General features: G+C 42.3%; 1 protein-coding gene across 1 annotated transcript in view; it reads left to right on the top strand.

The window, feature by feature from the left end:
• Positions 1 to 16,123, top strand: part of LOC126236215 (cuticle protein 21) — a 198,577-nt gene that overhangs the window by 53,962 nt on the left and 128,492 nt on the right. The window lies entirely within an intron of this gene.

Genomic DNA, 16,123 nt, shown 5'->3' on the forward strand with positions numbered 1-16,123 from the left:
GTCCTTAGGTTAGTTAGGTTTAAGTAGTTCTAAGTTCTAGGGGACTGATGACCTTAGAAGTTAAGTCCCATAGTGCTCAGAGCCATTTGAACCATTTGTTTCTTTGCTCAGCGTCGTCCACTGCTCGTTGGAAAGAAATACACTTAAATAGTTTTTAACTCTAATATATTATAACACTTTATATCTTGATTAATCAGTATTAATTTTTAGTTTTCTTTTGACATATCCTACACATCAAGACAAATAAATTAAGCAGCGTAGGAATATAAAATCTTGGATACATTTAAAATATAGTAATATACTACACACGATTTATGAAAATACCTTGCTAAATGCGACCAGTTGACCGAAGTACTTACTGAAATTGTGAACATCACATGAATTCCAGAATATAGTTTGTGATTTGAGGAAAGAATGATAAGGATTATTGAGATATCTAGTTAAGAATACTAGTCCATATGAAAGAGGTTTGTTTCTCTTTTTTCTTAATACGTGCGTAAATTTAGTTTTGCTCAATTTAAAAGCCCACGTACCACTTGCTAAGCATGGAGGACTAGCACGTCAGTCAACTAACAACGTGTCACCTGTCGTAACCCTCGATTCCAAATCAGCCGTGTCCTAAAACGGTTGGCTTCCTAACCTTGTATTCTCAGAACGACCGACAGGTTGCACGGTCGTTCCCTGCTAAAACATTTCTTATATCCCTTCTAACACAAAGAAAACGGCGTACTACAACAACGATGATATCCTATTCCCGGTTTTGTTGCCCTTCATGGCAAGCCATCGTGGGCTTACATTTCAGCAAGATAATGCACTCCCGTGCAAGGCGAGAATTTCTACTGATTATCTTCGTGCTTTCGAAGCCCTACCTTGACCAGGAAGGTCGTCAGATCTCTCGCCAATTACCGAGCGAGGTGGCGCAGTGTTTAAACACTGGACTCGCATTCGGGAGGACGACGGTTCAATCCCGCGTCCGATCATCCTGATTTAGGTTTTCCGTGATTTCCCTAAATCGCTCCAGGCAAATGCCGGGATGGTTCCTTTCAAAGGGCACGGCCGACTTCCTTCCCCGTCCTTCCCTAATCCGATGAGACCGATGACCTCGCTGTCTGGTCGCCTTCCCCAAAAACAACCCAACCAACCCATCTCTCGCCAATTAAGCGTGTTTGGAGCATAATGGATACGGCCCTCCAGTCAGCTCATAATTTTGACCATCTAACGCGTAAGATGGTCAGAATTTAGCACGATAACTCTGAGGAAGACATTCAACAACTCCGTAAGTCAATGCCGAGCCGAATAACTGCTTGTCTAAGGGCCAGTGTTAGACCAACCCGTTGTTCTGAAATGGTTATCATTTGTTTGACTGTACATGTACGTTACATCTAACGATTTCCGTCCCATTGGGATAATCGTGTTGCGTCGTTTCTTTTGTCTTAGAGCGTATTATGTACGTAACAACTGTTCACACCTAAGAGTGCGGAAATCGATCAACCAGACGTTCGCCGGCCGCAGTGGCTGAGCGGTTCTAGGCGCTTCAGTCCGGAACCACACGACTGCTACGGTCGGAGGTTCGAATCCTGCCTCAGGCATGGATGTATGTGATGTCCTTAGGTTAGTTAGGTTTAAGTAGTTCTAAGTCTAGGAGACTGATGACATCAGATGTTATCAAGTCCCATAGTGCTCAGAGACATTTGAACCAGACGTTCAACTTTTGATTTTTTTTTATAGTTGAGGCACTATCACCGAAATGCTTCGTCTATTAGTCACTACAAACAGCGAAGTTAAAGGAGAGTCTTATGCTTGATGATGGCATTTTATACTAAATTTTTGTAAGGTTATTCGATGGAAAAGTGGTCTAGCAAATAAAATTTGAAGACGTTCTCTTTTTCATGTTACGCCATAACCAGTGCTAAAGTGTGTTAATTCATACTTGATTAACTGACAATGATAACGTTACAAATACGGAGCAGAAGTATTATAAGATCTTACATCTCGGTTAATTAGATGAAGAAGAAGGAAGAAGAAGAAGTAACCAAGCAGAAATTTAAACTTATTTAAAGTTCAGTTTAAATGTTATTATTTCACATGGCACATACTGAGTCAGTTCTTTTTATGAGAATATGAATGCTACGTCAGCGTTTGTTTTTAATTACTTGTTCGCTTCTTTCAACAGCCAGTGGAGGAGGGTGAAAGGTTCAGCACTACCTTCTGAGCTTTGATGTAAAAACTGAAATGACAAATTACTTTGCTGCTGATATCTTAGTGGACGGAATCACTGTCCTATTGTGTATGACTCGTCCCTAATGCACTTATCGTCGACGGGACGTTATACCCCAGTCTTCCTCTCTTCCTTCCACTGACTGCTACTGCAGCGAACGTCTTTGCTTGATGATAGATAAGTGAAAAATAGAATTAATTCCAATGCTGGAATTAACTCCCGATGGCACTATCTAGCTCACATCTCTACTCGATGGACAGTTCATAATTAGTAACGTACACTAAAGTTTGTCAAAATTGCAACATCCAGGTACAATGGCTCGAATGGGTTCGTACCCACTAACGTGTGGAGCAGTGTGCCAGCGGCAACTGATTAAGTCTGCAGAGGATAGCGAACACGTAGATCAAGTTGTGCCGTCTCTTGGGTGCACGGAAAGCTCAGAGTGAGGCACGTGAAGAGCTACCAAATTAAGTGGAAATGTGAAAAGAAGTGTCAGTATGCTTCTTGGATGTCAAAGGGAGCGATATCGGTACGGACGGAATGCACGATCTCTGGGAAAGGGATTTGTTTGGTTGTGAAATTTCTGTTCGTACATAGCATGTTACTACGACTGTCGCGCAGCTGTGGAACCAGTGTATAGAAGAGGATCTTCTCCTACAGTATTGCGCTAGTAAGGTACACATTGTGACACAAACATTCAAACGTGGTCACCTCGTCCGCCTGGCGATGACCGTCCATCGCAGCATCGATTACATGTTTGGCCCCGCAGCGGTTGTCGTCTGCGGCAGGGTAACCTCATGTAACGTAAACCATTTCATCGGCGTCCATGGGCCATAAACTTTAAAGGCATCTTCCCATTGGGTACAATATGGTTTTATGTTCTGAGATGCAACCCCTTCTGCAGGTAAACGAGGTGCAGTAGTTTAGCAGGACAATACATGGTCATCACAGATAGTGAGAAATGTGCAAACCTTTCTTGATGAAGGACGAGTAGATTCTTAACGTTAGCTTAAAGTATCTTATAAAATTTATTGCTCGCTATGTGCGAAGCCAGAGTAACTGCTTTATCTCAGAAGCAGGTAGAGGAGCTGGTGGCGAGTAATTTTTGCGTTGCCACAGTTCAAATTTCCACTGTTTCTCGAACTACGATGTGAAAAGAATTAAATACTCTGCTTCCGAATACGAGTATGATAGCAGTAAGTCGTATAACTGTCTTTGATACAGGAATCATGGTAATGGACGCTGTTGCGAACAATCGTACTGGTCCTGAAAATGAAATGGTGATAATTGTTTGCAATTAACCTTTTTCTTGTAGTTAGAGACCCTGACGTTACTCAACGTTAATGAGTATATAGGGTGATTTCGTAATATTGTTACAAACTTTAAGGAGTGATGGAGAACGGTAAATTTATCAATTTGAAGCGAGGTGCCTTGGTCTGGAAGCGACCCAGTCGAAACTTATAATCGGAAATCGTTCTTACAGTGGATTAAATGTACCGGTACTGTTGTTCCTACGATTGTAGGTTAGGAAACATCCATAGGTGTTAGTATGGACCAAAACAAGATAAATGACTAGTAAACATGGGCTCTGAAATGCATATCTTAACCCTTTCGTGGTTGATGGATCATATATGTCCCACTAATTTCGAGTGCCATTTCGAGTGTCGGGATATGTGTTACCCAGCACCGCACGGTGCTACCATCTAGGGACGACTGTACTGAACCTAAGAAAAAAATCGGCACTGCACTGCAAAGGCAATAGAGAAGCGGTGACTACTTTTGTTGACTGGCGTGTATATATGGCCGCTGCAACGCCACTTATTTGTGTCATTCTTCAGTTTTCATCATTTCTCACTTTCCAGCGATGTCTGAAGTAAGTAATTCATATTATTATTAACTTAATAATCATTTTTTAGTACAAATACAGTGTGGAATGTACTTCTCAGCGACTGTACTATCTTCTAATTGAAATAATATTAGTGGGACACATGTGTCCTAGCAGACATTATTTGTAAAGATTAGCAAGACAATTGATTAATGGGTATTCACCCAGGAAAAAGAGGGGATCAATGCCCACTTTCTTCCCAGCAAAGAGAGGAGTCTCTAGTGTGCCAGATGACGTCCGGCTCGTGAACGTAGGCAAACATGTACCGAAAGACAGCGGCACTAGGTAGCGATGCAGATTCTGCAGCACAAACTCTAAAGAGAAGAGAACAAAAGTTGTTTGCACTGCTTGTGGTGTACCACTCTGTGCCACACCATGTTTTTCCATGTAAAGTTTTGTAAGTATTGATCATGTATCATGAAAACTGAAATGTAGTGAATATTTTTTACACTGGCTCTACACAAATAAAAAGATTACATGCATGTATAATTTGTAGTTATTTTATTCTCTGCAAAATCCTGTTTATGGCTAAAAAAAATAAAATTACAAAATCAGTCAGTCAGCAGAAAAGGTATCTTGCGTTGGTTCATGGGACATGTGTGTCCCACTTCCTGTTGTGAAAAAATGGAGAACTTGAAAAATATTTTGGTGGTGGAAATACAATAATGGGACTGAAAAGAAACTGTTATCACCTTAATATTTTAAAAATCTGTAAAAAATGAATTTTATCCATGAAAGGGTTAAGAACTATGAGCTCTTGTTCATCTTCAATAATGTGAAACGCATCTCTTCTAGTGCAAGCTCATCAGTTTCCATACTTCTGGAGGAGCCAGTATGGACCCAAACAAGGAAGAAATGTCCAATAAATATGTGATTAAAATGCATACCTTAAGAGATATGGACACTTGTTCAGTAGAAAGTGTGTACTCCAGTTATTATCTGCTGCTGTTGATATTACCCTAAAATTGTCTAACGAGAACTCCTTGTCTTATTTCTAGTTCACTTTACCGACCTCCACTATACCTATATTGAGCCTTATCGTTCCCTTTTCAGATTTTCTAACGTCCCTACAACGTTCAAACATCTGACATTCCACGCCCCGACTAGTACAACGTTACCCTTTCGTTGATTATTCCATCTTTTTCTCATGGTCACCTCCCCCTTGGCAGTGTCTACGGGAGATGGGGACTAGTCCACAGTCTTTTGCATTACAGGCCACAGGTCCTGTGGACACACATTATCTGTCTTTAATGCCGTGGTTTCCATTGCAGTCTGCACCCTCATGCCGTTTATCATTGCTGGTTCGTCCGTCTTTTAGGGGTGGTTTCTTACACCAGGTTCAAGAGTGTGCTCTGTACCTCTGCCTGCTCCTCCGCTCTTTTTGACAAGGCCGTTGGCAAGAGGAAGGTTACTTCTTATGCTGAAACTCTTCGGCTGCCATTTCTGATGATTTTTATTGTAAATTTTAGCACTGGCGAGGTTCGAGCATGGGAACAATAACGTTTTGATTACTAGTCAAAGTCTCTACCTCTGGACCACTGAACAAAGATCTTTACAACGTCACATATCCTCAACTATATCTCGTACAATGATATAATTTTGCAGTTACATCCATTGATATATGTGAACACTGTCTGTCAAATGCGTAGTGAATACAGTTGGCAAAGAAGTAATAAATTAAATCGTCGTTCTTGATCTGAAAATCAACACTGAAAATGTAGTAAGCGATAAATTTTCCCTTCCATTATTATGCGCGTCAGAGAGAAAAATTTTCTTAAATGTTTGAACTTATGTGTAAAGACTGGTACAAGTCACCAAATCCTGTCGTTCTCAAACACTGGATGACTAAAATCTGAGTGTTCTCGCGACGTGGCCTACAACTCTGTTTCAGTCCCACCCGTTACCCCTTTGAAAGGTATGTGGTTCGTACCCACAGCGATTTTTTCCAGACAGTAAGTGATACGTATACCAAGTTTGGTTGAAATCGCTCCAGTGGGTTCAGAGGAGATGTAGAACATACACACATATTTTTTTAATCCTATGAATATATTTTTCCGTGATCTGTTTTTTATGAAATATAGCCTATAGGGTTCCCCTAGCTAGGCTAAAGTTACCAGTGACACCGCACACAAATCCATCCTGTGGTCTTGGAGATTAGCGTGTTCAAAGACAAATGTACGGATACGACGGTTCCACAGTATTATTATTAATATACAGACAGATCTGCAGCACGTAAAGATCGTGTTCGGTATCTCTGAGGGGATTCTTATTATGCAAGAATAATAAATTTGAGAAATCTGGTGCGCACAAAATTCATTGTTCTTCATGTGAAGTAGTGGTTCTGAGATGATCGGTTTCGTTGGGTCCAATTGTAAAAGGTTCTTTTGGGAAAGAAAGGGTTAGCCAGTTTAGAATATTAACCATGGGGCATTAAATGCACTTTTCATTGCGGTTCCTTCTATATCCTCCAAATTGAGACTACCGCAGCATTTGTACAGTGAGTTACAGTTACTTACATCTACATCTACATCTACATCTATACTCCGCGAGCCACCTTACGGTGTGTGGCGGAGGGTACTTATTGTACCACTATCTGATCCCCCCTTCCCTGTTCCATTCACGAATTGTGCGTGGGAAGAACGACTGCTTGTAAGTCTCCGTATTTGCTCTAATTTCTCGGATCTTTTCGTTGTGATCATTACGCGAGATATATGTGGGCGGTAGTAATATGTTGCCCATCTCTTCCCGGAATGTGCTCTCTCGTAATTTCGATAATAAACCTCTCCGTATTGCGTAACGCCTTTCTTGAAGTGTCCGCCACTGGAGCTTGTTCAGCATCTCCGTAACGCTCTCGCGCTGACTAAATGTCCCCATGACGAATCGCGCTGCTTTTCGCTGGATCATGTCTATCTCTTCTATTAATCCAACCTGGTAAGGGTCCCATACTGATGAGCAATACTCAAGTTACGGTGTCAGTTAGACCGTCAGCGAGAGCGCATCGCTAGCTCCTGCTACTACTAAGGCGAGTACACCGTTTGCTTCTTACATATTTTACAAACAGCAGCGACTTATTTTCAGTTATCTGTGTAATTACTAGTTTATTTTTGTAATTTCTTGCGTGTTCGAGTGCTTACTAGGTAGAACCTTTTATTTCAATAACAGTGTAGTGTACAGTACCGCCATTGCTATCGACCGTTGTATCGACTCTCGTATCGTGCAGGCTTGTATGTTTGGTTAGAGCAGCTCAGTCAGTGTCAGTTAGACCGTCAGCGAGAGCGCATCGCTAGCTCCTGCTACTACTAAGGCGAGTACACCGTTTGCTTCTTACATATTTTACAAACAGCAGCGACTTATTTTCAGTTATCTGTGTAATTACTAGTTTATTTTTGTAATTTCTTGCGTGTTCGAGTGCTTACTAGGTAGAACCTTTTATTTCAATAACAGTGTTTTTGTACTTATTTGCTGCGCTTAGCTTTTAAATAGTTTTTCTGGGAAAACCTAGCGTAGTTTTCGCGTCTCGTATTTCAGTGAGTGTTTCTTGATTATCAGAGTAGCTCATCAGAAGATTATCTTGGGAATTTGTCACCGTATAGAGTAGGGTAAACATAGTCATGTGTAGGGACTGTGGTTGTTGTGAGCGGACGCAAGGAGAATTGGCCACTCTTCGGGGACAGGTGGAGGCTTTGTCTGTTAGGCTCATCGAGCTCGAGGCGCAGGCGTCGGCTCGTAGTGGCGTTGGGGCAACTGTGGTGAGACCTATGCCTACTTCGGTGGCCTTGGAATCACATGGAACCCCTGATGTCGCTGCGTCTTCCGGCAGTGAGCATCTTACCGGTCAGCCATCACTCCAGGGTGAATGGCGGACAGTGGTGGGCTCGCGCGAGCCTGGCCGAAAGGCGAAGGTGGGATCTGGCCGCGTGGCAGCTGCCTTACCCCTTTCCAACAGGTACGGGGTGCTTCCTAGTGGTGATGACATCGTTTCCGAGCCACCACAGGATGCCTCGCCTGTTGGGCCAGTGGCCGATTCTCCGGCAAGGTCCCGACAGTCACAGAGGGCGGGCCTATTAGTTATAGGGAGCTCCAACGTTAGGCGGGTTATGGAGCCCCTCAGGAAAATAGCGGGTAGGTCGGGGAAGAATGCCAGTGTGCACTCGGTGTGCTTGCCGGGGGGTCTCGTCCGTAATGTGGAGGAGGCCCTTCCGGCAGCTATTGAACGCACTGGGTGTGACCGGCTGCAGATAGTAGCACATGTCGGAACGAATGACGCCTGCCGCTTGGGTTCTGAGGCCATCCTTGGTTCCTTCCGGCGGCTGGCTGATTTGGTGAAGACAACCAGCATCGCACGCGGAATGCAAGCTGAGCTTAATATCTGCAGCATAGTGCCCAGAGTCGATCGCGGTCCTCTGGTTTGGAGCCGTGTGGAGGGTCTAAACCAGAGGCTCAGACGACTCTGCGACTATAATGGTTGCAAATTCATCGACCTCCGTTATTGGGTGGAGAACTGTAGGGCCCCCCTAGACAGGTCAGGCGTGCACTACACACCGGAAGCAGCTACTAGGGTAGCAGAGTACGTGTGGCGTGCACACGGGGGTTTTTTAGGTTAGAGGGACCCCCCCTTGGGCGAAACGATAAAATACCTGACGGCTTACCAGAGAGAACATTATCATCGTTGATAAAGAACGTCCGTCCTCAGAGACCAAAAACAGGAAAAGTTAACGTAATATTGGTAAACTGTAGGAGTATCCAGGGCAAGGTTCCTGAATTAGTATCTCTTATTGAAGGAAATAGTGCGCATATAGTATTAGGAACGGAAAGTTGGTTAAAACCGGAAGTGAACAGTAACGAAATCCTAGACACAGAATGGAATATATACCGCAAGGATAGGATAAACGCCAATGGTGGAGGAGTATTTATAGCAGTAAAGAATTCAATAATATCCAGTGAAGTTATTAGCGAATGCGAATGTGAAATAATCTGGGTTAAGTTAAGTATCAAAGGTGGGTCAGATATGATAGTCGGATGCTTCTATAGGCCACCTGCATCAGCAACCGTAGTAGTTGAGCGCCTCAGAGAGAACCTGCAGAACGTCGTGAAGAAGTTTCGTGATCATACTATTGTAATAGGGGGAGACTTCAATCTACCAGGTATAGAATGGGATAGTCACACAATCAGAACTGGAGCCAGGGACAGAGACTCTTGTGACATTATCCTGACTGCCTTGTCCGAGAATTACTTCGAGCAGATAGTTAGAGAACCAACTCGTGAAGCTAACGTTTTAGACCTCATAGCAACAAATAGACCGGAACTTTTCGACTCCGTGAATGTAGAAGAGGGTATCAGTGATCATAAGTCAGTGGTTGCATCAATGACTACAAGTGTAATAAGAAATGCCAAGAAAGGAAGGAAAATCTATTTGCTTAACAAGAGTGATAGGGCACAAATCGCAGAATATCTGAGTGACCACCATCAAACGTTCATTTCTGAGGAAGAGGATGTGGAACAAAAATGGAAAAAATTCAGAAACATCGTCCAGTACGCCTTAGATAAGTTCGTACCGACTAAGGTCCAAAGCGAGGGGAAAGATCCACCGTGGTATAACAATCATGTACGAAAGGTACTACGGAAACAAAGAAAGCTTCACCATAGGTTTAAGAGTAGTCGAATCATAGCTGATAAGGAAAAGCTGAACGAAGCGAAAAAGAGCGTAAAGAGAGCAATGAGAGAAGCATTCAACGAATTCGAACATAAAACATTGGCAAACAATCTAAACAAGAACCCTAAAAAGTTTTGGTCATATGTAAAATCGGTAAGCGGATCTAAATCCCCTATTCAGTCACTCGTTGACCACGATGGCACCGAAACAGAGGACGACCGAAGAAAGGCAGAAATACTGAATTCAGTGTTCCGAAACTGTTTCACTGCGGAAAATCGTAACACGGTCCCTGACTTCAGCCGTCGCACGGACGCCAAAATGGAAAATATTGAAATAAACGATATCGGAATTGAAAAACAACTGCTATCACTTAGTAGCGGAAAAGCATCCGGACCAGACGAGATACCCTTAAGATTCTACAGTGATTATGCTAAAGAACTTGCCCCCTTTCTATCAGCAATTTATCGTAGATCTCTGGAAGAACGTAAAGTACCTAGCGACTGGAAGAAAGCACAGGTCGTTCCCATTTTCAAGAAGGGTCATAAATCAGATGCGAATAATTATAGGCCTATTTCACTTACGTCAATCTGTTGTAGAATAATGGAACATGTTTTGTGTTCTCGTATTATGACGTTCTTAGATAATACAAATCTCCTTCATCATAACCAACATGGATTCCGCAAACAGAGATCATGTGAAACCCAGCTCGCCCTATTTGCCCAAGAAATTCACAGTGCCGTAGACACTGGCGAGCAGATTGATGCCGTATTCCTGGACTTCAGGAAGGCATTTGATACGGTTCCGCACTTACGTTTAGTGAAAAAAATACGTGCTTACGGAATATCGGACCAGGTTTGTGATTGGATTCAGGATTTCCTAGAAGAAAGAACACAACATGTCATTCTTAACGGTTCAAAATCTGCAGATGTAGAGGTAATTTCGGGAGTACCGCAAGGAAGCGTGATAGGACCTTTATTGTTTACAATATACATAAATGACTTAGTTGACAACATCGGTAGCTCCGTGAGGCTATTTGCAGATGACACGGTTGTCTACAAGAAAGTAGCAACATCAGAAGACTCGTACGTACTCCAGGAAGACCTGCAGAGGATTAATGAATGGTGCGACAGCTGGCAGCTTTCCCTAAATGTAGATAAATGTAATATAATGCGCATACATAGGGGCAGAAATCCATTCCAGTACGATTATACCATAGGTGGTAAATCATTGGAAGCGGTAACGACCGTAAAATACTTAGGAGTTACTATCCGGAGCGATCTGAAGTGGAATGATCACATAAAACAAATAGTGGGAAAAGCAGGCGCCAGGTTGAGATTCATAGGAAGAATTCTAAGAAAATGTGACTCATCGACGAAAGAAGTAGCTTACAAAACGCTTGTTCGTCCGATTCTTGAGTATTGCTCATCAGTATGGGACCCTTACCAGGTTGGATTAATAGAAGAGATAGACATGATCCAGCGAAAAGCAGCGCGATTCGTCATGGGGACATTTAGTCAGCGCGAGAGCGTTACGGAGATGCTGAACAAGCTCCAGTGGCAGACACTTCAAGAAAGGCGTTACGCAATACGGAGAGGTTTATTATCGAAATTACGAGAGAGCACATTCCGGGAAGAGATGGGCAACATATTACTACCGCCCACATATATCTCGCGTAATGATCACAACGAAAAGATCCGAGAAATTAGAGCAAATACGGAGACTTACAAGCAGTCGTTCTTCCCACGCACAATTCGTGAATGGAACAGGGAAGGGGGGATGAGATAGTGGTACAATAAGTACCCTCCGCCACACACCGTAAGGTGGCTCGCGGAGTATAGATGTAGATGTAGATGTAGATGTAGAATCGGACGAACAAGTGTTTTGTAAGCTACTTCTTTCGTCGATGAGTCACATTTTCTTAGAATTCTTCCTATGAATCTCAACCTGGCGCCTGCTTTTCCCACTATTTGTTTTATGTGATCATTCCACTTCAGATCGCTCCGGATAGTAACTCCTAAGTATTTTACGGTCGTTACCGCTTCCAATGATTTACCACCTATGGCATAATCGTACTGGAATGGATTTCTGCCCCTATGTATGCGCATTATATTACATTTATCTACGTTTAGGGAAAGCTGCCACCTGTCGCACCATGCATTAATCCTCTGCAGGTCCTCCTGGAGTACGTACGAGTCTTCTGATGTTGCTACTTTCTTGTAGACAACCGTGTCATCTGCAAATAGCCTCACGGAGCTACCGATGTTGTCAACTAAGTCATTTATGTAAATTGTAAACAATAAAGGTCCTATCACGCTTCCCTGCGGTACTCCCGAAATTACCTCTACATCTGCAGATTTTGAACCGTTAAGAATGACATGTTGTGTTCTTTCTTCTAGGAAATCCTGAATCCAATCACAAACCTGGTCCGATATTCCGTAAGCTCGTATTTTTTTCACTAAACGTAAGTGCGGAACCGTATCAAATGCCTTCCTGAAGTCCAGGAATACGGCATCAATCTGCTCGCCATTGTCTACGGCATTGTGAATTTCTTGGGCAAATAGGGCGAGCTGAGTTTCACATGATCTCTGTTTGCGGAATCCATGTTGGTTATGATGAAGGAGATTTGTATTATCTAAGAACGTCATAATACGAGAACACAAAACATGTTCCATTATTCTACAACAGATTGACGTAAGCGAAATAGGCCTATAATTATTCGCATCTGATTTATGACCCCTCTTGAAAATGGGAACGACCTGCGCTTTCTTCCAGTCGCTAGGTACTTTACGTTCTTCCAGCGATCTACGATAAATTGCTGATAGAAAGGGGGCAAGTTCTTTAGCATAATCACTGTAGAATCTTAAGGGTATCTCGTCTGGTCCGGATGCTTTTCCGCTACTAAGTGATAGCAGTTGTTTTTCAATTCCGATATCGTTTATTTCAATATTTTCCATTTTGGCGTCCGTGCGACGGCTGAAGTCAGGGACCGTGTTACGATTTTCCGCAGTGAAACAGTTTCGGAACACTGAATTCAGTATTTCTGCCTTTCTTCGGTCGTCCTCTGTTTCGGTGCCATCGTGGTCAACGAGTGACTGAATAGGGGATTTAGATCCGCTTACCGATTTTACATATGACCAAAACTTTTTAGGGTTCTTGTTTAGATTGTTTGCCAATGTTTTATGTTCGAATTCGTTGAATGCTTCTCTCATTGCTCTCTTTACGCTCTTTTTCGCTTCGTTCAGCTTTTCCTTATCAGCTATGATTCGACTACTCTTAAACCTATGATGAAGCTTTCTTTGTTTCCGTAGTACCTTTCGTACATGATTGTTATACCACGGTGGATCTTTCCCCTCGCTTTGGACCTTAGTCGGTACGAACTTATCTAAGGCGTACTGGACGATGTTTCTGAATTTTTTCCATTTTTGTTCCACATCCTCTTCCTCAGAAATGAACGTTTGATGGTGGTCACTCAGATATTCTGCGATTTGTGCCCTATCACTCTTGTTAAGCAAATATATTTTCCTTCCTTTCTTGGCATTTCTTATTACACTTGTAGTCATTGATGCAACCACTGACTTATGATCACTGATACCCTCTTCTACATTCACGGAGTCGAAAAGTTCCGGTCTATTTGTTGCTATGAGGTCTAAAACGTTAGCTTCACGAGTTGGTTCTCTAACTATCTGCTCGAAGTAATTCTCGGACAAGGCAGTCAGGATAATGTCACAAGAGTCTCTGTCCCTGGCTCCAGTTCTGATTGTGTGACTATCCCATTCTATACCTGGTAGATTGAAGTCTCCCCCTATTACAATAGTATGATCACGAAACTTCTTCACGACGTTCTGCAGGTTCTCTCTGAGGCGCTCAACTACTACGGTTGCTGATGCAGGTGGTCTATAGAAGCATCCGACTATCATATCTGACCCACCTTTGATACTTAACTTAACCCAGATTATTTCACATTCGCATTCGCTAATAACTTCACTGGATATTATTGAATTCTTTACTGCTATAAATACTCCTCCACCATTGGCGTTTATCCTATCCTTGCGGTATATATTCCATTCTGTGTCTAGGATTTCGTTACTGTTCACTTCCGGTTTTAACCAACTTTCCGTTCCTAATACTATATGCGCACTATTTCCTTCAATAAGAGATACTAATTCAGGAACCTTGCCCTGGATACTCCTGCAGTTTACCAATATTACGTTGACTTTTCCTGTTTTTGGTCTCTGAGGACGGACGTTCTTTATCAACGATGATAATGTCCTCTCTGGTAAGCCGTCAGGTATTTTATCGTTTCGCCCAAGGGGGGGTCCCTCTAACCTAAAATACGATACTTTCAATACCCTACAGTCCGTAATTTGCCTTCCTCGTAAGTAGATTTGTGTTATTATTGCGAGTTAAACGCTTAGATACCTAAAAGGTCTGACTGTTTCCAGTGACTGACACACAAAGGTGTATTCAAATGCTACACTTAAAACCCCCAAACCATAAAGAAGGTTTTAAAAATATAGTGCAGCCTCGCAATTGAATACCTTTTTACTTTCCGTTTTTTGTGACGCAGCTGCAACGTACAACGGGGCTAAGGGAAGACAACACTGGGTCTGGAACCTGGCCACTTCACGGGCTGAGAACCATGAGAAGTCAAAGGTTACCCGACTGATAAAAAAACTTTAACTAAAGGATTAGTACTTCCACCCTGGACGTCCAAATTAGTCCGCGAACTTCCTCTTGGTCATTGTGACCACCATTGGTGTTCACAGACATTACCTTTAGTTGGAAGAATATAGTTACGGTAAAAGTTATAGGCTAGTGTGGCGTGAAAGCGACGAGCGTGACAGATCATGATCTTTAAAAGGACACAATGAGTAGTGAAAAGTATATGAATACATTTCAGGTTATGTAACCTCTTTTTAAAATTTTTAGATCGGGGTAGCGCTCTATACCTCGTATTTTTGCTAGACAATCCCCTTCATATACGATAATGTATTCTTATCTGAACTGACAGCCACTTTTCAGGACAATTGAGAGGTCATCCTAGACCAATAGAATGGGCCGCAGGAAGTGCGTATCTTAACGATTGTGACTTTTTTGTGGAGTTAGACACAATAAAATGTTAATAAAATTGACCCCCTTAGTCTTGGAGACGTTGAGGATAGATTCGGTGACCTTTTATTTATGGTTATCGTTGTTTTCCGAGAAAAACTGTTTATCACGTATCACAACATTGCAGAAGTGTATTGACTAAGATTATGAATTGCTGATTTAGTTCGTTGTGATAATAACTATTCTTATGACAAAGGTCATGCGTTTGGCTCACGATGTCTTTATAAATAGGTATTGAGTTATCAATATGTATATTGAATCTCTTATGAGGTACCAACACGCGTCATGAGTAATGCTTCCCTTGTTTTAGTGTTCCCGTTCTAGCATTGAAACAAACTGCTGCTTACCAAATATCTCATGTATCACTAACGACCAGTAGATAGAATTCCAAGAAGGTGAGAAATCACTTACAGAAGAAACATTAAAGCTTAGATGTTCACACGAAACCTATTCCACAACAACGTTTAATGTACGTATGTTCTTATTAAGGTAATATTCCAAAGTAATGTTAAATATGTATTAAAGGTAAGGCTTTACTGAGTAAGCTGTCGTATTGCGCCAGCGGCTGACGTAACGTTGAGTAAGTGGGCGTTCACAATACGCAATTCGGGTGCAGGCCCCTCGCGTCTGTTGGCAACGGAATGCCATAACGTGAAACGCCTTAATGAGACATCATCATCTCTTGTTTGATTGAAATTTGTTCATATGTGTTGTCACATAGTCAAGTAAACTTAGAGAAATAAAACATTGATTTATGAAAAATTAAATCGAAAGCCATGTAATCAGAATCTCGATTCCCTGTTGCAGTTGTTTCTGGCTAACTAACGAGAATCTGGTAATTTGATTCTTCCTTGAATAGCAGCAGGTTAATCAGAGCCCCTGAAAAGTGTGGGGGAAACATTATGATCAAAGCAACATCAGACAAGTGTGAGCGCTGTGGCTCTAATAGAAGCGTTTGGTTGGTCTGGGGAAGGGGACCAAACAGCGATGTCATCGACCCCATCGGATTAGGGAGGGATGGGGAAGGAAGTCTTCAGTGCCCTTTCAAAGGAAACATCCCGACATTTGCCTGAAGCGATTTAGGAAAATCACGGAAAACCTAAATCAGGATGGGCAGATGCGGGTTTGAACCGTCGTCCTCCCGAATACAAGTAGAAAGTGAACTAACGCGACATTTAAAACATACCAAGCACTCGCAGAAAATCTGTCAATTTAGTTTAATTTAGGTCTCTACAGGATCTGTAGGTCAGGAAGCTAG

This window comes from Schistocerca nitens, chromosome 2 (genome assembly GCF_023898315.1).
Source record: "Schistocerca nitens isolate TAMUIC-IGC-003100 chromosome 2, iqSchNite1.1, whole genome shotgun sequence".
NCBI classification, from domain to species: Eukaryota; Metazoa; Arthropoda; class Insecta; order Orthoptera; family Acrididae; genus Schistocerca; species Schistocerca nitens.